Source organism: Crinia signifera, chromosome 4, assembly GCF_055691185.1.
Source record: "Crinia signifera chromosome 4, ASM5569118v1, whole genome shotgun sequence".
NCBI classification, from domain to species: Eukaryota; Metazoa; Chordata; class Amphibia; order Anura; family Myobatrachidae; genus Crinia; species Crinia signifera.
The window spans coordinates 271,412,231-271,438,605 of record NC_139220.1 but is presented as its reverse complement, the minus strand read 5'-3'; the positions used below and the strand labels follow the sequence as shown (position 1 = coordinate 271,438,605).

At 45.2% G+C, this 26,375-nt stretch overlaps 1 protein-coding gene across 5 annotated transcripts in view; it reads right to left on the bottom strand.

Annotated features, from left to right (window-relative positions):
* Positions 1-25,166, bottom strand: part of SLC23A2 (solute carrier family 23 member 2) — a 117,388-nt gene extending 92,222 nt beyond the window's left edge. The window contains exons 1-4 of one of the 5 annotated variants that reach the window (XM_083184568.1): positions 24,999-25,166; positions 20,753-20,911; positions 14,236-14,294; positions 4,328-4,465 (exon numbers count right to left, since the gene is read on the bottom strand). The gene's annotated coding sequence lies outside the window, so the exon portion shown is untranslated. The remainder of the gene's footprint in view (positions 1-4,327; positions 4,466-14,235; positions 14,295-20,752; positions 20,912-24,998) is intronic. The other 4 variants (XM_083184566.1, XM_083184565.1, XM_083184564.1 and 1 more) reach the window with 4 other exon arrangements.
* Positions 25,167-26,375: the final 1,209 nt, after the last annotated feature.

The window sequence follows — 26,375 nt, the reverse complement described above, 5'->3', positions numbered from 1 at the left end:
TGAGCATTTTTCAATCCCGAATCCCGGGATTGAAAAAATGCCCCGGGATTGGCTTCCCTAGCCACGCCAGATCTCTCTGTAGCGCAAATAGTTAAGTTGTCAGTACAGCTTAACAAACAGTTGGTCTCTGCATCATATGCAGAGATGCAATATGCATAGGGCTAACTACACCCCTAAACTTAAGACAGATTACCGGCCTCTCTACAAACTAACTGTTTTAAATGTTCTTCCCCCAATGCTGACATCATACATTGCTTATGGTCTTGTCCGATAGTGCAGGAATTCTAGAAGGAGATTCAGGAATATATCACGAAAGATTTAAACATTTCATTCATGGTCACCATGCCCTGGACTCTATGGAATTATTACCCTGATTCTCCTAGTCTTAAATTTACTATGGATAACCACTGCCTATTGGGCAGAATTGCCACAGCTGCGAAAAAGACCATTCTGGTGAGGTGGATTTATTCAGATTCCATATCGATGTCGCTCATGTTCCCAAGATTATCGCACATGTACCAAATGGACTGGATAGAATGTGCCTTGGATGTAGAGTCCCGCTCCACGAAATTCTTTGGTATATGGCTACGCTATATTCGAACGATGAAACGTGAAAATGGAGGGTAGTTTGTTTGTCTACATGGTACAATATGGCTACGCTAGAGGGAGGCGGCCTGCCTTTTTAAATATAGAGGACTTCATATAGTATTGGAAAATTTCTGCAGCCATGTACAATACCCATATAGATCTGTGAAACACTGCACTGTACTTCTATGTTCATGTTAAGATCTTTTTTATCGAGATGCTCAGGTCACATTTATTTGATTCATAAAACAATATTTATGAATGTATAATATATATTTATTTTATTCTATTATTATAAATTTTAATTTTTTAAGTAACCTCTAAACCCAAGTAATTCTGGTTAGAAATATACTTTTCATGAGATCAGATCACAAACATGTTTTAAATGGAAAAGACAAGGAGGATTCATTTTTAAACCACAGGTTTTAACAAGGGTAAGTATTGGTGTATTGTTGCTGCTTGTATAGAGGTTGGCAGTGTTAGTGGGTGACTCCCAGTACAAGTTAATGTTCTCTCTACCCCAAAGTTTGAAGATAATTATTATTATAATAATAATAATATACATAACTATGCCAGCCATAATTACCTAGCTGTGCTGTTGAGCATGGGTAGCAATATAAATAGGTTCAGTAACATTAGTATAGTATTATACTGCACTGTCACCGAGAGCACATGATATTACAGGAGGGACAGCTCAGTAGCACTTTGGAGAGTCTTGTGCTCTCCTAGGCGCTACCATATATCGGCCATGGCTGGAAACAGCAGCCAGGTCACCGTTAATACTAGAATAAGATCTAGAATGACTACGAGGAAGGGAGAACATTAGTTTTAACAGGATTGCCCTTTAAGGGACAGTTCTATTACAATGCCTAGCTAAAAGCCGTTTTTCTAGACTTGATTAGCAAAATGTTCTATAGGCCCAACTAGTTAAAAAAAAAGACACTGAAATAGAAAAAGTTGTCTATTTGCAGCGTGCTTGAGGAATGCTGTCTGTTTACTAGTCTAGATTAACCCCTCCCAAACACACACACATACACACCCCTGTACTACCGCTTTCAGACCGCAAATGCCGGGTTGAACACTGGTCCATCCCAGGAGTGACCTGGCATTCGCAGTCTGAAAGCTCCGCATCTGACACGACTTAATGCTCGACCCGGGGTGGCACTCTCACACCGCACCTCGACCCGGGTTGGTGACATAACAATCTGACAATAACCAAGGTGGAGAGTGCAGTCTGAAAGGGGTAAAATGTGAATGAGTATATTGTAATCCAGTGATCGCAAATATGCTTAGCCTGCATGTTACCCTAAATAGCAGACCGGGACCCAGTTTAAAAATGAGGAGGTCTCCGGAGACACAGGCTCTTCTGGACCCAACAGGAACAGTCGAGAACGCATGGCAGCAGCCAGCGACAGGAGATGGGGAACAGGGGCAGCTGAGAGATGGAGAGCACAGCGCCGGTGAACTGGAAGCCTGGAAAAAAGGAGAACCGCCTCCTCTCTCTACCCTCTCCTCTCTCCCTCCCCTGTCTCCTCACCCACTCAGCTCTTATGCTCCACTTTCACCTCACCTCCTCTTTCCCCTTCACTACTTCTCCGCACTCACTCTTGCCCCCTTTAAACTCACCAACTCTCACCCCATCCCTATGTCACCTCCTCTAGGCCCGTCACCTCAACCCCTCCCCTCTCCCCTATGTCCAGTCTTTCGCTCTCCCCCACTGCTCTCCTCTTTCTCTTTTCCCCCTATCTTTATCTCTCTCTTTCTCCTCGGTCTTCTCCCCATATTTCCACTCGCTTCCCTTCTCTTTCAGACTTCCCCCTCTCTCCCTGACACTCACTCTTGCTCCTGTGTACTGTTTTCCTGAGATTCTTACTCCTGCTTGTTCCTCTTTTTCCATGAAGACCTCTCTCTCTCTCTCTCTGACTACATCCCACCCACTTCCTTTCTTCACTCTTTTTCCCTGACACTTTTTGTCTCTCACTGCACTGACTCTTTCTTCTGCCCTCACCTAAGAGGCATTGCAGCAAAAAGTAGTAGTGTGATCTCACTTGAATGTGTCATCTGATAGCAACATCAGCAGCATGAACAACCGCACCTGATTCAGGTCCATTGTTTGGGAGGTTTGGACGTTCCATGAAATACTCATTTGCTATTGCATGGCAATCTGCTGTTCATATTTGGAGGTAACAACTGTATTGGCTGTGACACTCTTTGATGAGTTTAATACTTTTATTTTGCCGGTGATGGGGTAGTTTTTGTAGGCGCCAGAGTGGTAAAATCCCATTTGTACTGCTATTTATTGCCGTTTAATGCTTTTCTTTGGGTTTATGTGACGGTTTACGAACGTTTGTATGAAATTAGGGGCTTTGCCGTGAACTACTTAAGGTCACTTCAGAAGATATTCTGCCAATGGGTGGACAGCACATGTGCAAGACACGCTTTGCACATGTACATATCAGGTCCTGGGTTGTCATTTGCAGTCTCCCCCCCCCCCCCCAAAGCCACAGCATGATTGACAATCTGCTCTCACCTTGTATGTGTGCAGATGCCAGAATTTGCATCATCTAACACAGACTTCCTGGCCCTAGCAGAAGAGGTCCAATGGTCACTCTGTGAGGTCAACCCGATTCTGTGCGATCTGCTCAGATCGGCTATGCTGGACCAAGGCATCTTTTTTCCTCCGATTTTTTACTTTTCTGCTACATCCAAAAACAAGTGAAAACAATGTGCCAATCTCAGAAACACCCCCAGATTCTCGTCTTCCAGCAAAATAGGCCAAAGTTTCTCGATGACTGACTTGTCTGGCGTATTGCATGATGAAGTAGATTTCCACTCCCTTATTGTTGGTAGATCTCTACAAATTGAGTAATGAAGATCGCTCTACCAGTTCTACTTCAAATTTAAGGTAGAACTATGTTCTATTGAATTCAGTAACCTTTAGGCAACCAATGTACAGTACATAAAAGGGCAGAACAGATGTTTTGTTAGTAAGAGAAGTCTAGCTGCTACATTTACAATGGACCGTAAGGGAGAATCTACATAATAATTTACCATCTCCAGCCCAGGGCACGCACTTCCCTGGCTTCAGCCTCCACTATCCTATATATTACTGTTTTAGAAGTAGAACAATCTGAGAAGACTGTAACAACGGTATGCCCTCCCTTTGACATCACTTCTTAAGGCAATCATATTTGTTCAGAAAAGATAACCATTTTGAAAATTGTGATAGCCAAAGTCTTGAGACCACCACAAAACTGTCTGCACTAATGATAAGTAAGTGGAAAAGTACAGGGTGTCTAAATGTATAGTTTTAGTAAGTGTATACAAAAAGGTCAAGGATTTTCTGTTGTAACCAGCATTTCTGGTTTGTTATTTATTATTGTAATACTTTTTTTTTACTTTTGATAGGTATTTTTGCAGCATTCAAAGGACATGTCTATGTTCCTCCTACTTCACAGAGGTGGTAGGGTTGAGGAATGCACAAAGGATAAACAATAATAAGGGATGGGTCTTTCATTGTGTGCATTCTATCTCTCTATTCAACATACAGTCCATGCTGAAGTGATAATCCTGTGATGATGATTCATAGGCTGCACATAGAAGAGTAGCGAACATGTTAGGTGCTCAGTTAAGGGAGAAGATACCTAGAGCTACAAAAACTGCTTAATGCACATTGTCAATGCCTCATTGGGTAGACCCATTGTCCAATTAAAATACAGCGGAATATGCTACTAAGAATTACATTTCTTCAAGATACTCCTGGTGAAGCCATAGCTTTGGGATATCAACCCTTTCTCTTTGGATCCATTTTTCCCCTTTGTATATATCCCAGCTGCTCCTCTTCCCCCTGGTCTTTTGAGTGTCTCTCGATTATCAGTTCCTGGAAAATACACAATTAGAGGGGGGTATTCTAGGCTACCATGGAGTCTAAAAAACACACAGTGATTATAATCCACTATTTTCTTCTTCACTGCTTCATGGAAGCCATTACCCTGGGATATACCAAAGCAGAACACGAGCAAGGTAACAAAGACCTCTCACGTGTGTAATGTTCCCTAATCCGGCTAATTTCCTACAATGCCAGAGCAGGTAGAATACTGCTTCCCCTCGCAGTTATTAGACTGAGCCTCATGTCAGCCATACTGTCCCAATATCAGCTGTAAGAAGGTTGGGCGACAGAACCATTGGGGTACGTAGTGTGATCAAGTATCTGAGTCTAAAGGTGGACATACGCACGCAGATTTATCTTCAGATCTGGCTGGTTGGATCAAAAACATGGTTATGGGTGAGTGCAAATGACAGTTGACCATTTGCTTAGAAATGCCGGAAAACTGACAAACTGTCACTCATCCATTACCATGTTTTTGTTCCAACCAGCCAGATCTGAAGATAACTTACTAGTGTATGGGCACCTTAAGGGCACAGCAGCAGCTGACATTCATCGTCAACTTGTCGTAGTCTATGGTGATAACATCATGTCATAGAAACAGGTTTGGGTTCTTAACCATTGCGTCCTTAAATGACGCTACATACTCTGGGGGGTTAGGTGTGTCTCCTGCAGAAACACTACGTCCGCCTGCAATAGAAAGAATATATTCTATTAATTAAGGTGTGCCGCAGCACGGCAATCGTACCGTGTCTATTGAAAAAGAGTAGACTACACTCTTCTTTTTTATTATTTTTTACATATTCTGCACCGCAATTGAGAGCAATTAATGTATAATTGACTATAAGTGCATTCAATAACTGCTAAATACCTAGTTCATAATAATTGCATTACCACAGTGTTTATTAACATCCAGTAAAAGACACAATAAGTAACTGTTGATTGTAACATACATTCTAGTTACTATTCTACACTATTCAGCAAGCCATCTCTAACTTTTGAAACAATATTATCTTGATTGCTTAATTGAACAATTGAATATATCGAATTCTGCAAAGCTGAGTTTGTGTGCTACAAAGAACTGTTTGCTTTTGAAATATAAGGTTACTTAGGGGCTATTCCCCTGATTGTGCTTTTTTATGAATAACAGCAATTTGCATGAAGCTATTAAATAATTGTGACTTGCAATAGAAATACTTTTGCATTATCAGCCATCTGTCTGAAGTTATTGAATAATTGCGGTTTGTAAGAAAAATATATTTCGCATTTGTTGCCATTGGTTACCTCTAAAGCAACCAGAGTCCAGTCTTGTTACGTTACACTTAGAGGACAAGCTTGGCTTTGGAAAGTGGATACATATGGTACACAATTTTTGCTATATTATGTAAATAAAAAACATATTTTGTACTTGTTGCCATTGGTTACCACCAAAAAGTGGATATATGTTATACGAAATTAGAGTACTAGGTACTCTTTACCTAGAAGGGCGCCAACGATCAAAATCGTGGTCATCGCGGGTAAAAATCGCGGTGATCGCGGTCATCGCGGGCAAAATTGGATGGTCGCGATGCCCGCGATCACCGCGATTTTCCCATAGGGAACAATGTTAAAAAGGCTGATTGACCGCGATTTCACTGTTAAATGGCTCAATTGACCCGATTTGGCCATATTAACCCTGAATTAGGCCCAATTAACCCTTAAATGTCCCCCCCAATTTTTGACGCCACCCCACGATCCACGTCAACCCGAAGCGTGGCGAGCGCAGCGGGCCCGCGAGGGGCGGCGGTACGCGTCCTCCGACCTTTTCATGCCCTACTATCCACGTCGGCGTGGTGTGAGAATAGAATAGTGTGGCGAGCGCAGCGAGCCACCGAGCCCGAAGCGTGGCGAGCGCAGCGTGCCCCGCGAGGGGACGCGGATACCTTCACAGGTAGACGCGTCCCCTCGCGGGCTTCACAGGTGTCCGGGTCGCCACGGACACCTGTGAAGCCCGCGAGGGGACGCGTATAACTGTGAAGGTATCCGCGTCCCCTCGCTGCGCTCGCCACGCTTCGGGCTCGGTGGCTCGCTGCGCTCGCCACACTATTATATTCTCACACCACGCCGACGTGGATAGTAGGGCATGAAAAGGTCGGAGGACGCGTACCGCCGCCCCTCGCGGGCTCGCTGCGCTCGCCACGCTTCGGGTTGGCGTGGATCGTGGGGTGGCGTTAAAAATTTGGGGGGACATTTAAGGGTTAATGGGCTCTGTGGCCCATTTAACATTGATTCCTATGGCCAAATCGGGTGGATTGAGGCATTTAACACTAAAATCTGGTCCATCGCGGCTTTTAACATTGCTTCCTATGGGAAATCGGGAGCATCGCGTCGCGGGCATCGCGGGTACGTTTATGGCCGGCCGCGACGCGACCGACACGATTTTCATGTTTTACATTGGTTTCAATGGGAAATCGCGGGCATCGCGTCGGTCGCGTCGCGGCCATACATAAATGTACCCGTGATGCCCGCGACGGGCGCCGTACTAGGTAAAGAGTACCGAGTACTATATTATCCACGAATTATGTGTTTTTATGTTGAGTGTGTTTCAGTATGTCCTATTTTATGCTTAAAATATTTTGAATTATAGTAAAAGCTAATGGTGTGTACACACGTTAGATGTGCCTTAAGATCCTATCCACGATCTGATCAGATAGGATCGTGGATAGGATCTTAAGGCACATCCGATTTGCATCCTATCCTGACTATATAGTGCAGATCTGCACTATATAGACAAGGCAGCCAAGACTTTCTGGCTTTCGATACGTGAACGCGCATCGGGATCGGAACCCTTGCGATCTGCATCCGATGTTGACTATATCGTCAACATCGGAAAGGAAATCGGACCGTGTGTACACAGCATAAGTTTTAAACAATTTTTCAAAAGTAGTGCCCCCACAAACAGAGAGTACTTTTTCTTCTTTTCTCTAATTAATCTATTAACAGTGCCCCGTCGTTATTCAAAGTTTTGCCATTCCTTAGTCACAATTATCCTTTATAATTGTTAACCGAAAAAAAAATCTCCATTTCTTAGATCTATCTTCAAACAGGTACTGATCATCACATTTTTAACTCACTTTACGTTCTGTTAATCCTGTACCTTCCCAAATTTCTTCCAAATTCTCACTAGACATCCTCAACTATGTAGTGTATGGAACCTGGGAATCCGACAGTTGGAATCCTGGGCCGTTCTCGTTCAGTTCGACTGTAACTCGACAGCCGGAATTCAAAGTTCCGTTTGTCTAGTGTCAGAAACTCTGCGGATCGGACACGGATTGTCAAAAAAACTGCGTGAATTTGACAAACCACATCCGTTTCTGACAAGACAGATCCAACTGGTTTTAAAGTCCGGTCTGTTTTGTTGGAAACGGCCTTCAATGCTGTCAGTAATGGCAGCATTTAATAGGCAAGGGCCGCTATTTACGCCAGCGGGATTGAAGACCCCCTATATCTTCTAAAGAAAGTTTTGTCTGCAGCCGCCCCATGCTCATAATACAGGCTTGTCTGTAACTTAGATCTTTTGGACCCTTGTAAAGCACAAAAAAAATGTCACCCATTCTTTAAGTTGCTGTAGCTGGCTAGGCTGACTAGGAACAGGTGCAAGCTCAGAATATTGTATCAGGAGACCCAGTAAAGGCATATATTTGTAAGACATTTCTTCTTAAACATTTTCTTTCTAGGGATAATAGTTGCTCTAGGCACACTGTATATTTAAACAAAATGTCAGCACTTACTAACCCATCCATAACTTAAGCGCCCAAAAGAGGACATACCTCACCTAGTGGTGTTCTGTCATTGCCCTTAGACTGATCAAATAATCCACTCAGGGGTAGATTTATTAAGCTCGGTGAAGTGATAAAGTGTCTGGTTTTTATCACCGGCCAATCAGCTCCTACCTCTCATTTTTCAAACCAAGCATGTAACTTCTCAAGTAGGAGCTGATTGGCTGGTGATAAAAACCAGACAGCTTATCACTTCACCGAGCTTAATAAATCTGCCCCTCAGTGTCTTATTTGATCAGTCTAAGGGCAATGATAGAACACCTCTGAGGTTATGCACAGGCCACGTTCTGTCACACTGCATCCTGGGGCAGCTGTATCTCCTATGCCTTACAATGTCCTGGCTCACAACTGGCAACAATAGGATTTGAGCCTCTTCACAAATACCTGCTGGAGCACTGCGCTAACCAGAGAGGTGCACACTTGCGGCTCTATGAGGTACATCGCTGGCCGATATTTTGAGTTAAGTCCTAGATAAGATAAAAAAACAAGGTTCCCTACACAATATTTATTAGCAGACAGGGTAAAAAGACAAAAGGGGGCAGACCCTTGTGAAAAAAGTTCTAAATATACGAGAATGGGATAAGTCACATGAGGAAGTAATAAGGACATGTGGGGCCCCAATTTTTTAAACAAATCTGTCCAATCTTCTAAGCCGGGTATACATTACGCAATGTGTGTACCCGGCGATATGGGCAGCGACAGGGACCAGGGTGCAGTGCTGGCATTGGCAAGTGCATACATACTTGCCGATGCCGCTGGGAGGGCACGACGGAGGGGGAAGCGGGGCTATGCTGCAGCCCTCCTTACCATTGTGCTTCCTCCTCTGTACATGCAGGACAACAGAGTGCATCATTAACGACCTGTGGCAGGGTGCATCCTGGCCAATATCTAGCATACGCATTAAGCAATATTTTATACAATATTGCTCAGAAGGAAGAAAAATGAGCAATAGCATTTAAAATATGGCTTAGTGTGTATGGGGCTGGCAGTGATTTATAAGCACAGTGATAGAATCAGAAGCTACAGTATTCAGTCATATTCATGAGGTTTGAAGAAGTGCCAGACAGAAGCCATAACGGGACTGAAGCCGAGGAGAACATCGAAGTAGCCAAAACAAACCCCCAAGGGAGAGCTTTATTTTTACACTTTAACTCTAAACCGCAGTATACAAATAACGCTGCCCAGTATTTGCTTTTGAATGTAGCACACACAATACATTCCCTGCAATGAGAGGAGGGGTGGTGTTTGTACACACAACACCTGTAACTGTAAATGAGGGAGAGGTGTGTAGTACAACAAGAGTAATGGATGAGGTGTGGGAATGTCCTGGCACGAACATCCACAAAGCTAGAAGAGACAAACCATCATAAACTAATTTAGGATATGGGTGCCAGAGCAGCAACAAATGGACTTAGTCCATTCAGAAGCTGTGACTATTAATATATTATATATACACACACACACACACACACAAATGTCTAGGTATACTCGCATCTTCCTTGGCCCCTTAGTTACACTTCATTACTCTCTGTCCTAAATGAGAAGTTATTTAGTATAAATGGTCTGCAAATTCATAAACCATTTACCAGCCCCAGGCCATAAGTGCAACTGCTGATATTGTGTAAGAACATTTGAATTACATGGTGCAGTTGACATGTTGTAACATATAGTAAAGTGCCGTCACGTAACGTGCAAATAGAATTAGCTCCAACTGTGCATGGGGAAGTCAGACTGGTGCTCTATGCCTATGGTAGTTACATTCTGCTGTGTTTGTCAGGCATCTGTATGTATAATACATTGTACGATCTTACTTGGTATCCCTACCTGTGTAGCTTTGAATGTCACCGCTCTACATGTGGAACATATGTCTATCTTCCATTCTAGTTTAGCACTAGATTAAACTTTCAAAACACTCTGACAAGTGCTTCATGGAGCGGCAGATAATAGGTTAATTGGTCAGCAATTACTATACTGTGATAGGCTAGAAGGATAACAAGGAGCTCCATAGATTTCTATAATAACTGTAACCATCGAATATTTATAAATGCATAAGGATTACATAGTGTTGTAATGGTCATGTGAGATCAGGATGATAGACGCACATAAAGCATTTAACACGGGATTGGGGCTGATCTTGAGATGGTAGTAAAGAAAAAAGCAAGTACTGTAACTTGGCTCCTGGACAAACCATGTTACACTGAAGGGGATGTAAATACAGGCTTAATGAATGCAGGGTGAATACGGTCTGCTTTTGCATGTAACCCACAAATGCTTGCCAGCTTTATTTCAGTTTGTGCACATCCCACTGAGGTCTAATGGTGCCCATACATTTGTGCGATGGGACATCGCATCGTAAGTACTTTTTTCTTTAAAGCACCCGATGTTGCATGCCACCTGTCGAATGCCACCGGGTGCTGGAAGTGGGCAGGTGGGTGTCAGTGTAGAGAAGCGGGTGTCAGGAGGGCTGGTGTGCGGTGTTAGTCAGCGGCGGGCAGCAGAATTTGAAGAAAATTAATTAATTTCAAAACACGGTTTGGCCCACTGGCTGAGAGCTCTCTCGGCCAATCAGAGGTCTCACATTCAGGTGGCCACTGATTGGCTGAGAGAGCCCTCAGCCAATCAAAGGGCCGCCAAGTGTTTTAACATGTTTATTTTCCAATTCTGCTGCCCGCCGCTGACTACCGCCGCCTGCCAGCCCTCCTGCCGTCTGCTCCGCTACACCGCCACTCACCCGCTGATCGCATGTGGTTTTTAACAACATGCGATCAGCGGGCGAGTGGTGGTGTAGCGGAGCAGACGGCAGGAGGGCAGCAGAATTTAAAAAAAAAAAAAAAAACATGTTAAAACACTGGACGGCCCTGTGGTTGGCTGAGGGCTCCTGTCACCTGAAGGTGACACGTGCACATGCACACAATGTGACACACTGCACATGCAATTCAATAAAGATTATGTGCAGCACATAATATCTATTGACACAACAGTTGACCGGTGGGCCTGCGCATCGCGTCAGGTGATACATTAGATGTGCATACAATCCTCTGATGTATCGCACCGATGTGGACGTAATCGAAGAAGTGTATGCAATATTGCCCTGGTGTATCGGCACCATAAGTCACCCTGCACATTTAATACCTGGCCCAACCTGTAACAGAACACGGTTTTACCAATGTGCACAGGTACATCTGTGCACATTTTGTAGTTTGTACCCAGCACAGAATCAGTCCCATAAAGGCGTATAGCCCGATGGTGGGTCACAAATGGGAAAACTTTGTGTCCATTCAAAAATGCCATAAAAAAAAAAAAAAAAAAAAAAAAAAAAAAAAAGGTACACGTCACTAGGCAGGCCACATGAAGGTCAACATTCAATAGGTCGAAAGGCCTTAGGTCGACACCCTGAAAAAGTCAACATGGCTTTAGGTCGACAGGGTCATTCGGTCGACAAGCATTAGGTCAACATGTGCAAGGTAGACAGTCAAAAGGGTGACATGGGTTTATTCCACTTATTTTTTTTAGACGACATGTGCCGACAGGCGGTATTTCACACCCTACCATCCACTAGGGTGTGGAATAAGAATAAAATAGTGTGCAAAGCGCAGTGAAGCACCGTGCCGGAAACATGGTGATCGCAGTGAGCCATGCGAGGAGACGCGGTGCTACGTTACGGTGTCCATGACGACTGTGTCAGCATTTGGGACAAGAATGTCGAACTTTTGACTGCCGACTTTGTGCATGCCATCTTAAAGCTTGTGTTGACCCAATGACCCTGTCGATCTAACCCCATATCGACCTTGTTGAGGGAGTCAATCTAAGGCCTGTCGACCTTCAATGGTTGAAGGAATGAATGTCGACCTTCCTGGGGTCGACCAATTGATTCCAACCCTATTAAATCAGTTACACTATCTCATATAAAACCAAAAGGTAGTATCCTTCATTTATTGGGAGCCATAAACAAATTGCATATACAAATACACTGCAAACCACAGTGAGAAAAATACACAGTACTGAGCAATGATGAAGATATGATACAAGCCATATAAATAATACTACATACTTTATACAGTCACCATACCCTCAAGGCAGCAGTGGCAGCTAACAAGATGCTGCTGTTGGCAAGGGGGAGGTGATGGTCTAGGTAAGTTAAGGAGGGAGGGGGCTCTGCTCACAAGAGCGTACAATATATAAAGGTAATGCAGATACTTCTAGTAAAATTTCCAAGCAGCTGAGGTAAAAAAATAAAACACAGGCAACCAGTACAGCAGGAGCCCCAATAATACAACAAAGTCAGTGAACATACTCAAGACATAATAACTGGAGCCATTATGGGCCTACGGAAAAATGCTGGAATATCTATTAAATGCGTCTTCCTTCAGTATGGTTAGTTCTTTATTAATTAATTATTTCATTAAATATTTCATTAACATTCTGACAGTGTCCTTGTCTTAACCCTTTGAGTGCCAAGTCAATTTGTCAAAATAGATGCGTAAATTGCCCAAGCAAACATTTTTATTCATCATAATGACCTGTAAGGTTTACCTTATAAGGGAAATACAATATTTTTTTACACAACATTTTTTTAATTTGAATTCATATAACAAATGTGAGCGACGCTGGCGTTGTTAGAGAATATTTTGAGCATCTCTTATAGAGATGTGGGCACTCAAAGGGTTAATAAATAATCTGTGGCAATGCAACCGACCTTTCCCGGTTCCTTCTGAATTTGATGTGCATTTAAAGTCATAGCCCTGGACTGCATGGAAGTTTACCTTGAACATTGTGAATAAGGCACAGCGGGAATAGTTAGGACTTTCATGTGAATGTGTAAAAGTAAGCAGCTAGTTATAGGGGGAACTTGTCCTCACAACTATACACGCTGTACTGTATGTAGGTTACCGCGGCCATTATTTGTATGGCATGAACTAGTTGTACGCACACTATCACACATTTGTTATCTACGGTATCACAATAGGCTTGTTTTTGACAGTCACATTACATAGCTATGAGGAGCTTCTGGACTTCCCTTGAGATTTGTGTTATCTGTTGTGTGACCTACTGCCGGGGGGAGCATCAGCCTTGTGTCCTGTGAGGTTTGCGTTGGTATCCATATGGCCTTCCCTGGGACTTTATTACACTCTGGATGCTGTGCTTTGTATAGGATTTGTACAGCTTATCCGCATAATATCGGTCTATGACATAGCACTAAGTAGCTGATTCAAATCTTTTCACAGAGGTCTGAATTCGGCCCCAACCCCAATGGTGAAGGCCTGTGAACCCCCGCAGCGAGCACCTTTGGTATTCCGACTGGCCTGCCCAGCGTTTCATGGGCATGCCCACAAAAACAGTGTGTGCGCGCCCATAGAAACTCTGGGGAGCCCTTCAGAACTCAGACGGCTGATGTCACATGACGTCAGCGCCCACCCTCATTACGGCCATCGCCATGTAGGATAAAAGTATAGACTTTCTCTATACCCCTCAATCATTCAATGATGCGCGACCATCAAAGGTTTTTTCTCCGTGCAGCCGCATGCAAGCGGATGTGTAAGCGTAGATCTCCGCACACATGGTAGCACGAGGATTTGGGATATACGCAGCCTAGCGAGCAGGTCTGAATTGGGCCCTAAGTTCTCTAGTGCAATTCCACCTTAGATACAGTATAAGTATATGGAGTCAGTGGCACATTTTGCTGAGATGGTCTTACAATGGCAGAAAGGATTTATTTGCAAAGTGACCGACCAATAGGGAGCTCTGGTGAGCGATAATTGGTGTGAAGAGACTCATATGCAGGCATGTCACATGTCTCAGCCTTTGACTGCAATCCTCTAGGCCGCAGGTTCTCAAAGTCGGTCCTCAGGACCCCACACAGTGCATGTCCCAGCATGATCCAGTATATCAGTTTTACCCAACAGTGTGACTGCATGGAGTGCATTGTGGGAACGTTAGACTGCCTACCTTTCTTGGAGTCACCATCTGCATTATGTTACCCGGGCATCACTTCCTTCCAAAGATCCCTACAACACAAAGAAGAAAAACATATTTTTTTAAAAAGTGACAGTCATTCATATACAACATACACACTGCTTGCTATGCCTGCCCTGCTCTGAAGTACGCTACTTCAATTCATTGCTTTCGGTGGGGCCGGGGATGGCCGCACACATGCGAGCTTCCATTCACCGGAGCATTCCTCCCTGGCCCCTGAAGAAGGGGAGCCTTGCAGAAGGGAGAGGACGAGCGAAGAGGGAGGCAGAGATGGAGGAAGAGGAGAAAGAGAAGGAAGGCAGGCGGAGAAGGAGACAGAGGGCGCCGGAGTGCGGCGGCATCCACAGCCCCGCCAGAGGAGTCCACCCCTGTCTCCAGCAGGATCCCCTTTCCACGTCACCCAGCTACGACGCAGGGCATCAGCTCAGCCCCCGGGGAATGAGGGAAGGAGTCCCCTGGGCGGACCAGCAGGACCCCCAACTGCACCAGCAGGACCTTCCGGCCGAGGCACACACGGTCTTCTGGCCCGCAGGCCCCCAACAGTCTGCAGGAGCCTGTCTGTCCCCACCCGAGGCTTCAGCTCCGGGTTCGGTTCGGTGGCGGCCCCCCAGGTACCACTACACTATCAGGGGCATTATTCATGTGACATTTGGATAAACTTTTAATAAATCCAATTCCATAAGGAACAGGACTCAGACAAAACACAGACTGTAACCATACAATAAAGTTCTGTGAAATTACACCAGACTGGGCTCTGGTTTTTCCTGTGCTGTGCCCCAATGGTTTAACAATATATTAAATTTAACTATTTTTGCATTTGTTCTTAATAATAAACAATTGTTTAGGTAACAGAATGCCACATCTAGGCCCTTATTCTGGTTCACTCGCAAAGGAAAATACCTTCTCAAATGGACAAAACCATGTGCACTGCAGGTTGGGCAGATGCAGTCTTGCCTACCCTCCCGCATTCAGCATGTTTACACAGACTTTAGATTATTTTATATCTAAATTCATAGCAAATGCACTAAAGTATGTGTATAAAACATTTCAAAACAACCCTTTTAAAACTTCCTCTTGTAATACTAATACCCACATCTTTATTTCCAGGAGTAGCTAGCTCCATTAGGATTAGCACTTCCAGAAATACTAGTGTTACCACACATCTCTCCATGAGTTCAGTAAAAACATGTTTTTACACCGGAATTACTTAGAAAGAGCAGTGATTTGGAAAATGTATTTTTGTCCGTTTGCTTTCACTTTCCATGGAATGGACCAATGTGAGATCTCAGTATTTCCCTGCTGCTGTCCAGTAACCAAATCATCTATTTCACAGGAATAGAAACTAAATCTCATCTAGATGAAATAAGGAATCCCCAGACTCCTTTTGCTACACTAGCATTTATAATAAACTCAGATGAACAAAAAAAACCATAATAATTAAAACAAGTACAAAAGACTTTTCATTGAATGTAATTACTGTGCTACGGATTATATCAATATGCTTTGACAAAGTTCTTGCTACTCTAATGATGTTGTTGCCCAGCTCTCCTGACAAGCAGAGCATCAGGGGTCTGCCTAGCATCAGGGCACTAGCCTGGAATGCTGCTGCTGGCTACACATGGCCATGGTACTCCGGTATTCAGGTAGCAGCACCCCAGCAATAGTACTTTTTATTTGATTCACAGCAGGGGTTCCACTAAAGGTGCCCATACACGTACCAATTACCCGGTACTTTTTGTGCTAAAATAGCATCGCATCCCATGCACAACATATGCACAACGATGCTATTTTAGCACAAAAAGTACAGGGTAATTGGTACGTGTATGGGCACCTTTACACCCCTTTCACACTGGCAAATATTTCCCGGTTTATTGCACATGAACGCGCAACAACTGGGAAACTGGTCAGTGTGAAAGGGCCCCAAATGATTATCCCGGGACCAGCGTTCTGGTATTTCAACTAGGGTTTTGACCAGAGTTGGACCCGGAATGCTTGCGGGTCCATGGGCAGTGTGAATGAGTAACCGTCACGTTCACTGCACTGTAAAAGGTGCCGCTGGAAGATGCTGTCATCTGGGTCGGGCGTCTAGTGTGAAAGCACTTGCAAGCTGGGTCAAACCCAGGATTTTGTACCCAGCTTGCGACCTGGCTTGCAATCACTTTCCAGTGTGAAAACAGTGGATTATGCTTACGATAATTCCATTTCTGCCAGTATACACCACTTCCCAGATATCCCAGCATCTGGAACAGGCTGACCCAACGGCCAAACCATTTTTCCCACACTGCAATCCATTGGCTCTCCCTGTTTTGGGAAGTCCCGCCGTATATGACAAGGCTCACCGCATTTAAAGCATACCATGGGAGGCAGAGCCATTGGCTTAACCACTGGGACCAGAGTTCTAAGATTTGGTATTGGGACGAATCCTGACCTGACTTTATTCACTTTTCCCAGAATCAGGTGCCACTCAATCACCACTGCCAGTTCCTCAAATGTCTGGGGGTCAGCCTGAAGGGCCCACTGCTGCACCAAGCTATACAACGCCCGCATAGCCTGGTCCAGTGCACCTATCACCACAATTTGCACTGCAGTGTTTTTATCTGGTTGCAACCAGGCCTTGGTCAGCTGAATCCTGGGAGGCTCAGAGCCCTGCAGCTGCCAGTAATGGAATTTGTTGGCTTTCCTGGGGCCTGTCGCTCCAAATATTTCAAGTATAGCATTCTTAAGGGTAGGATAGGAGCGTGACTCAGCCACAGATTTATCAACCTAGGCCTACTGTGTCTCCCCGGTTAAACAGGGAGCCAGCCTGTCAGACCACTCGTCCGTAGGCCATCCCAAACGCGTTGCCATGCGTTCAAACGTGCAAAGGAATGCCTCTATGTAGTCAGCTGGGGTGAGCTCCGGTAGCTTTTCCCGCTCCTGCCAACTTTTCCACATTTCTATTAGCTCTTCATTCAGCAGCTGAATATGAGCTTGCCGCCCCTGTATCTGAGATTGCTGTTTATCATCCAGGTGCTTCTGTCCGGCAGCCATCTTCTGCTGTCCCTCATACATCATCTTGTTGCCCAGCTGCCAGTTCAGTAAACAGTGTTTAAAGCTCTCCTTGGAGGCAGAGCCTTTGGCGTAACCACCAGGACCTGAGTTCTGGGCTTTGGTACTGAAACGAATCCTGACTTGAATTTATTAAATTTTCCCAGGATCAGGTGCCGCTCAATCACCACTGCCAGTTCCTCAAGTGTCTGGGGGTCAGCCTGAAGGGCCCACTGCTGCACTGAGCGATCTAACACCCGCATAGCATTGTCCAGTGTGACTATCTTTACAATCTATCAATAATTGCCCGGCCTATGAATTTGCAGCTGTGCGATCAGGCCTGAATAACCCCCATAAGCAGTATCATCCTATTGCACCCACACTGACATTAGGAGACTGTACACGCAGCGTACTGTGTAAACAGGAAAATGCAGTTTACATGAACGAGGTTTTATAGATGAGATCATTAACTATTTCCCAATCTTACAACCAAATGTCCTCAGCATGTCCTCCATCCACACACACACACACACACACACACACACACACAGAGCATGGGTTGGAATCCATCGTTTCAAACACAGCCAATGCTTGTTTTACAATCAACCATTGTACATATTAAGTGTTCATTCATAGCCACAGCCAACATGCGGAAACATACAGGTCACTGCACCACAGCCAGTCAGTGAAATGGGCTAAGATCTGCAGAAAGTCATATTCCTAGAGCTTGTAATAGAAATAGAATGTGGAAGATGAGACAAAAACAAAGGAAAGTGTACTCCAGGCATGTTCAAACTATGTCCCTCCAGCTGTTGTGAAACTACAAGTCCCATCATCCCTTGCCCCAGTTTTGCAATTAGGGAATGCTAAAACTATGGCAAATCATGCTGGGATGTGTAGTTTAACAATAGCTGGAGGGCCGCAGATTGGAAATGCCTGGTGTACTCCTTTCCAGTGTCACAATGTGCTCGAATTCCAAACAGTTTTTTGTTAGAAAACATTCCAGACACCATCCAATATAGGGTGTATATTGTATACAATGTTTTCCAATACTCACTATTATCTGACCTAGTGTTCCCGCTAGGCTGTTTTGGCGGGGCGCTGCTCCATGCCCAATTTTTAAATAGCAAAATGCGCCCTGCCCCTTTAGCAGTGCCCCGCTAAAAGAGACTGCCTCAGACCATGCAGGTATGACCAGGGAAGCCCAGCACTGCCATAGATGGCGATGCCTGGTGCTTCCCCGGCAGTGCAGACACTACAGAGGGGCCAGGGACGCCCCCTTTGGTGATGGGGGCGACCGGGCCCGCCCCTTTTTGTGGCAGTGTGGCCCAGGCACGCCCCAACAGTGACTTCAGCAGGCCCAGTCAACCCCCCTTACGCTGCCCCCATGCAGCAGCGCCCTGCCCTGCTTAGTTCCTAGAAGGAACACTAATTCCTCCGTAGGCCATCCCAAACGCGTTGCCATGCGTGCAAAGGAATGCCTCTATATCGTCAGCTGGGGTGAGCTTCAGTAGCATCTCCCGCTCCTGCCCAGTTTTCCTCATTTCTATTAGCTCTTCATGCAGCAGCTGAATATGAGCTTGCTGTTTATCAGCCAGGTGCTGCTGTCCGGCAGCCATTTTCTGCTGTCCCTCACACATCATCTGGACCTGTGCTTGCGGCCCAGCTGCCAGTTCAGTAAACTTTTTTAGTAATTCCTCCATATTACCCTGTGCTGTATTGTATGTTTCAGCTGTACGTGACAAGGAATCACATACACTGGATAAAGATGAAGTCTTGGTCTTTATTTTGTAGAAGGCAAAACAGCATACCAGGTAATCCGCATAAGCAAGTATGGTTACAGCATTGCAGCATACAGGTACAAACTATTCAGAAAGCTCCAGTGGTCCCTACTGTAGCCCACACCCTGGTCTATCACTTGGGCAACTATTCCACCATCAAGATCAATAACCATCTGCCCTGGAAACTATTTTATTATTAGGAAGCCACAGGTGCTGCTTCATCAGCCCAACTTTGATCTTATCAGTTCGTCTTGCTGCTTCTCTTAAGGTCCATACACACTGGGCGGCTATGCCCAGCATGTATGGACAGCGATGACACTGAGCGGCTTTCCCCCTGCCCGGCGCCGACGGAGGGGGGAGGACGGCATTGCATAGCGCAGAGCTATGCAAAGCCGTCCTCAACTCTGTTCATCTGCTGGTATAACCAGCAGGTGAACGGTTTTCCCGGTGATGATGCGGGAGCGCGCAGCAGTGCTCACCGCTCATCGCTGGGGCATACACACTGGGCGGCTTTGAGCTGAAAGCCGCTGAAACAGGCTGTTTTGAGCGGCATTCAGCTCAAAGTCGCCCAGTGTGTACGGGCCTTTAAACCTGTACTAGATCCTCCACAGTACTTTCATGTAAAAAGATGTTCAGGTGCATGAAAGGGAGGGGTAAATGCTGTTTAAGAGAAAAATGCCGTTTTCTCCCAACACATATTGGGGGTACCTATTGCTATTGCCACACCCAGATATAGCAATAGGGACCACCAATATACAGAAAAGCCATTACAATAGTTTGGGTGCTTAATAATACATTTGCGCAAATATATGTAACCAAGATCTCTGAATTCTATTTGTTTATGTCTGGATACTGAGGTTATTCAGTGTGCTGGGGGGAATACTATGTATTTGTACTTCCATATATATCTATCTAAACACTGCCATCTGTTGGCAATGAGAGAAAATATATTATCTGTCTCACACATACAGAAACACAGAGGCAATCACAAGGTAGCAGACTAGCTTTCAAAGCTTTGGCTTTGGGTGGGCTTAGCTAGTATACAGATGGTGTTCTCCTATATCTACACTCAATACATAACAGAATTGAGAGCGCTAAAGTAGGCGAGAGTCAAAGTAGTGATTGCAAAGGAAGTAAAGTAATTGAATTCTCATTCACTTTATTTTATAACTTTACTTCAATAAATGATACTCCTTACACAACGTAGCACAGATGAACGCCATACTACCCTCAATACGTCATGCAGTACGAGGTGCCTGGCATGCAACTCTGCACCGGTTGGCGTCTTTTTCTGCCGCTTAAACCGCAATTAGTATGCACGAGGAGACTGTGCCGATTAAATATGACGCTTGGATATATACATATATCAAATGAATCAACTTAGTCTCATTGCACATCTGAGTCACACTGTGTTCTGACCGAGATGCATATTCGGCAAGTCGCCCGATGCAAGAACATTCTGGCATGACCTGATGTGACTGCGGCAAAGATGCATGAGGACGGATCTGTACTGCATGTGAACCAACAAGGCAAAGCAATTCTCAAAGCTCCCATGTATTTACACACATTTATAGGCAAAGCTGACACATTCATGAGATTTCTGTCATGCGTTAGATATGAAGTCTGCGTTACTAAAATAACTAGGAATGAACACAGATATGTCTGATGTACCCTTCACCTACAGCAGACATGAACAGCTACATTCCACTTCTCTGCACCATCCTCAAGAACCAATTCATATAAACAGAGATGGGGAGGATGGAAAAATGACCCTGTTCATCAAGTTCATCCACGATTTTTGCAAACATTCGGGGGTGCACTGGGTCCCTACAGTCATTAATCTGGTAAGAAACAATGACAGCAAGCAGATAAATACAGATTAACATGACAAAGATTAGTCGCAGTACACGGCATCTCCTGATTTAAGTGCTGGACACAATGTGGACAATTGAATAGCTCTAAAAAATAATCCTCAGAGATTCACAAATTTGCGTTCAATTGGTTATTACAGATATAAATCTACATTTATTTATAGTATATGTACCCAAATTTTGCACTACACATTACCTATGACGTTGCTACTAGTCATTATCATCAGTGAACACTTGTATGAACCCTCTACCAAGTGCAAAAGCTACATCTGCAAATATTATTACACTTATGCCCCGAAGATCCCATTACAGCAGTTAGCCCTTTTCAGTGATAATTGTAGAAGCCATCAACATGCGTTACATGCTGCATAACCCAAGCTTTTGCAAGCTAAGCTGTGGGACATGCACTGAAAGCACACAAGGCCAGCACCATCGACAGGAATACTGGGGCAGATGTATTAAGCCTTAACAAGAGATAAATGCATGGGTGATAAGGAGAGATAAACGTCCAGCCAATCACCTGCCAACTGCCATGTTAAGGCCGCCATACACTATGCGATTTGGGCCCGTTTTGACCCGATTCGGAGGAATCGGGCCGTGAAATCGGGCCAAATCGCATGTGCAGACATCCCATCCGACCCGATGCGCGGTCCCGTTAAATCTTATGTGCAGCCCAAGGCGGGCAGGGGACGCAGCGTATAGTACGTGCGGTGGAGGGAGCCGAGCGGAGGACTGTAAGCAGGGAGCCGGGCTAGAGAGGCAGTGGGCGCACTATCCTGGGCGGGGGGGGGGGGGGGGGAATGCCGCAAATAGATACTTCCAGGCGGTGAACGCTGCAAGGGGATCAGAGACAGAGACCAGGTAGCGTAGGGGAAGCCGGGCACATAGAAATGAATGGACGGCCAGTAATTGGCTGAGAGCTCTCTGACTGAGAGAGCTCTCAGACAATCACTGACTGTTAATTCATTTCTATGTCCGCCCGCTGCTGCCCGGCTTCCCCTACGCTACCCGGTCTCTGCTCTCTGGTCCCCTCGCGGAGTTTACCCCCTGGACCAGTGCGCCTACTGCCTCCCCTGCCTGGCTCCCTGCTTGCAGTCCACCGCTCGGCATCTGGCTCCCTCCACCGCAGGTACTACAGGCTGCGTCCGCTGCCTGCTTGCAGCCCCCATGCCCTGCTCAGCTCCCGGCTCCCGCTGACAGCAGCTCCCCGGGGGGGACTGCATGTGATAAATCGCATGCGATTTATCACATGCAAAACCTGGCACATCAAGTGCCAAATCGTATGTGACCCCCCCAGGGGAGTTGTCAGTAGATTAGGTCCGACTTGTCCTTCGGACAAGTCGGCCTAATGTATGGGGGCCTTTACAGCCTGTGTTTGAAAAAAGTCAGTAAGGAGCTGATTGGCTGGACGTTTATCTCTCCTTATCACCCTTGCATTTATCTCTTGTTAAGGCTTAATACATCTGTCCCATTTTCACTTCTGTACTGAGCCCGGTTCAGAGTTTTGATAATAAGCCCATACACCAGTGGTTCCCAAACTGTGTGCTGTGGCTCTGTGGGGTGCCTCAGGACACTTGCAGGGGTGCCTCGGGTTGGTTGTCCAGGACCAATTCAAATTATTTATGATCAATTATTTCTGGACAAAACCAGTGCTGGTGGCTTCCAATCATAAAATGTGTATAATCAGAACCAAATCCTGCCCTTTACCACATAACGGAACCTAAGAAGCACATATAAACACAATCTACTTAATTTGATATATATTTTTTGGGGCCATGGGGTGCAGTGGAAAAATTCTGATACTCTAGGGTGCCGTGATTAGAAAAAGATTGGGAACCCCTGCCATACACACTGGGCGATTTTGAGCTGAAAGCCGCTCAAACTTGGTGTTTTGAGCATCTTTCAGCTCAAAGCTGCCCAGTGCGTACGGCCCGGCGGTGAGCAATGATGCGCGCTCCTGCATTATCACCGGGAAAGCAGTTCATCTGCTGGTATTACCAGCAGATGAGCAGCTTTGTGGACAGCTTTGCATAGCGCTGTGTTTGGACAGTCACAAAATGCTGTTTCTGATGTTCATATAAGCTCTTCTTTCAAAACTGAAATATATGTTGTGATTTGTATGTAATTAATAAATGATGTTTTAAAACTTTCATTATTTCCTGCTATTTGTCTCTCATTACACGGTTCCAAGCATAGTAAGGAAGCACGGGTTGTATCATGGTTAGCATTACTGCCTCACAGCGTGGAGGTCATGGGTTCGATTCCCACCATGGTCCTAAAGGCCCCTATACACTATGCGATTTTTGGCAATATGTGTGCGATAAATAACTGGTAATAAACGTGGCCAATGTTTTGTCTACTGTGCATGTGTCTGATCCACACTGTGCATATACAGTATATACTGCAATGGTCTTGCAGTCATAGTGAAAGTGTGGTTGTAGATGCAGGGCAATTGACAGTCATTTGGGGCAAGGTAAAGGGGATAACCAAAGAATAAGATCTTTAGACTTTCAGGACCACCATCCTTTTACAAATGAGAAAACAAAACTCAATGTAAGGATTATTTATAAACATAAAAAACGTTAATAAAATATCATTGACCCAAATGTGATGCTAAATGAAATAACTATAAGGTTATAATACTGCAGAAATGCCCTTGTGCTCACAATGGAGTAATAAGTAATAGGAGTTAGAAATTGCACAACTGGTGAGAACAAATCTAATTTTCATGGTACATGGTTACACCAAAGCAATTACAGGAATAAGTCAAATCTCAGAGAAAGCAGACAGATGCACGCAAGATAGGAATCTCAGCACCCCTGGGTGTCTTATTGCTTTTCAAAATGAGTAACTGGTACAATTATCCACCAGAGTGATGTACCGACTCCAGGAGTTTCATCAACTGCTTCTAATGTGGATACATTTATTTTATGGAGATTCATTATGTCTAGGCAGCAGTGGCATGGTTTCACCAGTCTGCTATGTCCATGTGACCTACATATTACTGCATCTGTCATGCTGCAGCAATGTTACTACTACATGCTCTGCTGCACTGATTGCCCTCATTTGTTCACAGTGCCCTGCAGCACCCACTACCAAGTCACCCACACCATTCTCTGCAGCACCCACTGTCTCACACACACAGTGCCCTGCAGCAGCCACTACCCTGAATCACACACCGGGCTCTGCATCACCCACTACACACAGGGCCCTGCATCACCCACTACCCTCGATTACACAGTGCCCTGCAGCACCCACAACAATCCATTCATTATTCCTGCCTCCCTTTACTTATTAACATGCAGCACCCACTACCCTCCATTACACAGTGCCCTGCAGCACCCACTACCCTCGTCACATGCAGTGCCCTGCAGCACCCACTACCGTTCATCACACACACACACACACACAGGGCCAGATGTACTAAGCCTTGAAAAGTGATACATCACCAATCAGCTCCTAACTGTCATGTCCAAACCTCGCCTGGGGCATGACAGTTAGGTGCTGGTTGGTTGGTTCTTCATCATTCTCAATTTTATCACTTTTCAAGCTTAGCACATGTTGACGGCAGTGCCCTGCAGCACCCACAACCCTTAATTACTCATATGGCTCTTGTAGTACCCACAACAATACAATAATCAAAGTGCTCTACTTTACTTACAGTGCCCTGGAGAACCTGCACTCTCCTTAATCAGTGTCCTACATGATCCACTGTCTTCCTTTACTTGCAGTGCCCTTCAGCACCCACTTACTACCTTCATTTGCAGTGCCCTGTATCAACCACTGCCCCCGTTTACGGTAGTACCCTCCAAGACAATTAGACTATGCCCTGCAGCACCCACTGCCCTCCTATACACCCAGTGCCCTGCAGCACTCTCCATTTCCTGAGGGTTTGCGCACACTGACGGCCTACATTAGGGCACATGATAACCCCTCCAGCTTTGCTATCTCCATTACACTCCTCACCTCTGTTTCATACAAAACCGTATCTGCCTTTTGCGTCCCTGGCAGCCCAAAACCCGCACACCCCACGCAGCCTCCGGGACCACGGTATTACCTGCCATCAACGGCATTCACTGTGAGCGCAGTAGGGCGTCCCGTATCCCCGGGCTTTGTTGTCTGCCAGCCCCTGTGAGATGGAGCGGCGGCTGGCAGCGGAGGATGGAGGCGGATCCTGAGCTCCCAGTCTACATAATCTGCACAGCGGCGACACTGACAGTTCACAACGTGCGTCATTACGCAGCACGCCGAAGACTGGCATGAAGCTGCACCGCGCGCTCTGAGTCTGCTGCCTGTGCCCTCACTTGCTAAGTGGTGACTGTGTGAGGCGAGCGTCTAGTAAAGCAGAGCAGCCAGTGGGTGCTCAATGTATCAGAGGATAGTGGTTTGTTCCTAATATACCTACCACTGAGCTGTTCTTGTCCTGTCATTATTGGAATACACCAATACTTAAAATAGCTGTCCTACAGATAATTGAAGAGTCGTTCAACTTTAAACCTCATCAGCAAAAATCTCTTTAGTTCGAATCCAGATGAAGTAAAGGTGGTTATGGAACATAGGGTTTAAAATGGATTAAGCTTGGTGAAGAGGTAAAGTGGAGAAAAAGTAGAGCTAAACTTGAAGGAGATAGGAGACAACACACCAGCCAATCAAGTTGAATCAACTGTGTTAGAAAAATGATAGCTGCGAGCTGATTGGCTGGTGATCTACTTCAGGTTTATCTCCACTTTATCTCTTCACCAGGCTTAATAAATCTACCCCAATGATCACTGGCCGTCCTAGTAGGGATGGCCATCGTTGCCATCGATGGCAAAAGTGCAAACGATCATCGATAGTGCATAAAAATTTGATGGATGACCATCAATGTTTTTACATATCGATGGTCATCCATTTTCTTTGTTTGATTGGCCTCTGGGCCTATCAAAATACGGGGGCGGGGCTTCGCGGGTGTCAGAGCTATGCTCTGTGTCCCGGCCCCTTGGGGAAAACGCAAAAACAAAACTATTTGTTTAAGCTTGACATCGATGGTGGGGAAACCATCTGGTTCTCCCCATCGATGGCAAAACTATTCTACATCGGCCATAAACCATCGATTATTTCTAATCATCGATGGTCAATGGCCATCCCTACCTCCCAGGTGTTCTAATATAATGCATGCTCATTGAGCCAGAGGGCTCAATGAGCATGCAGGCTTAGCATACTTTCTATAAAAATGGTCCAACTGTTGTCAGAAATGATTTTTGGGTTACATGCCCAACGTGTTCAACATTACAGAATTCTTTAACATCACAGTTTTCTTGACATGCACTATACTTTGAATGGTGGTCCATGAATTGGTTTCCAAGGCATCATTCTTATCTTTCAATATTTATATATAAAAAATCCATTTTATGGTAAGACCAATGTGCCTGGTCGACAAAACGTTCGTGGTCAC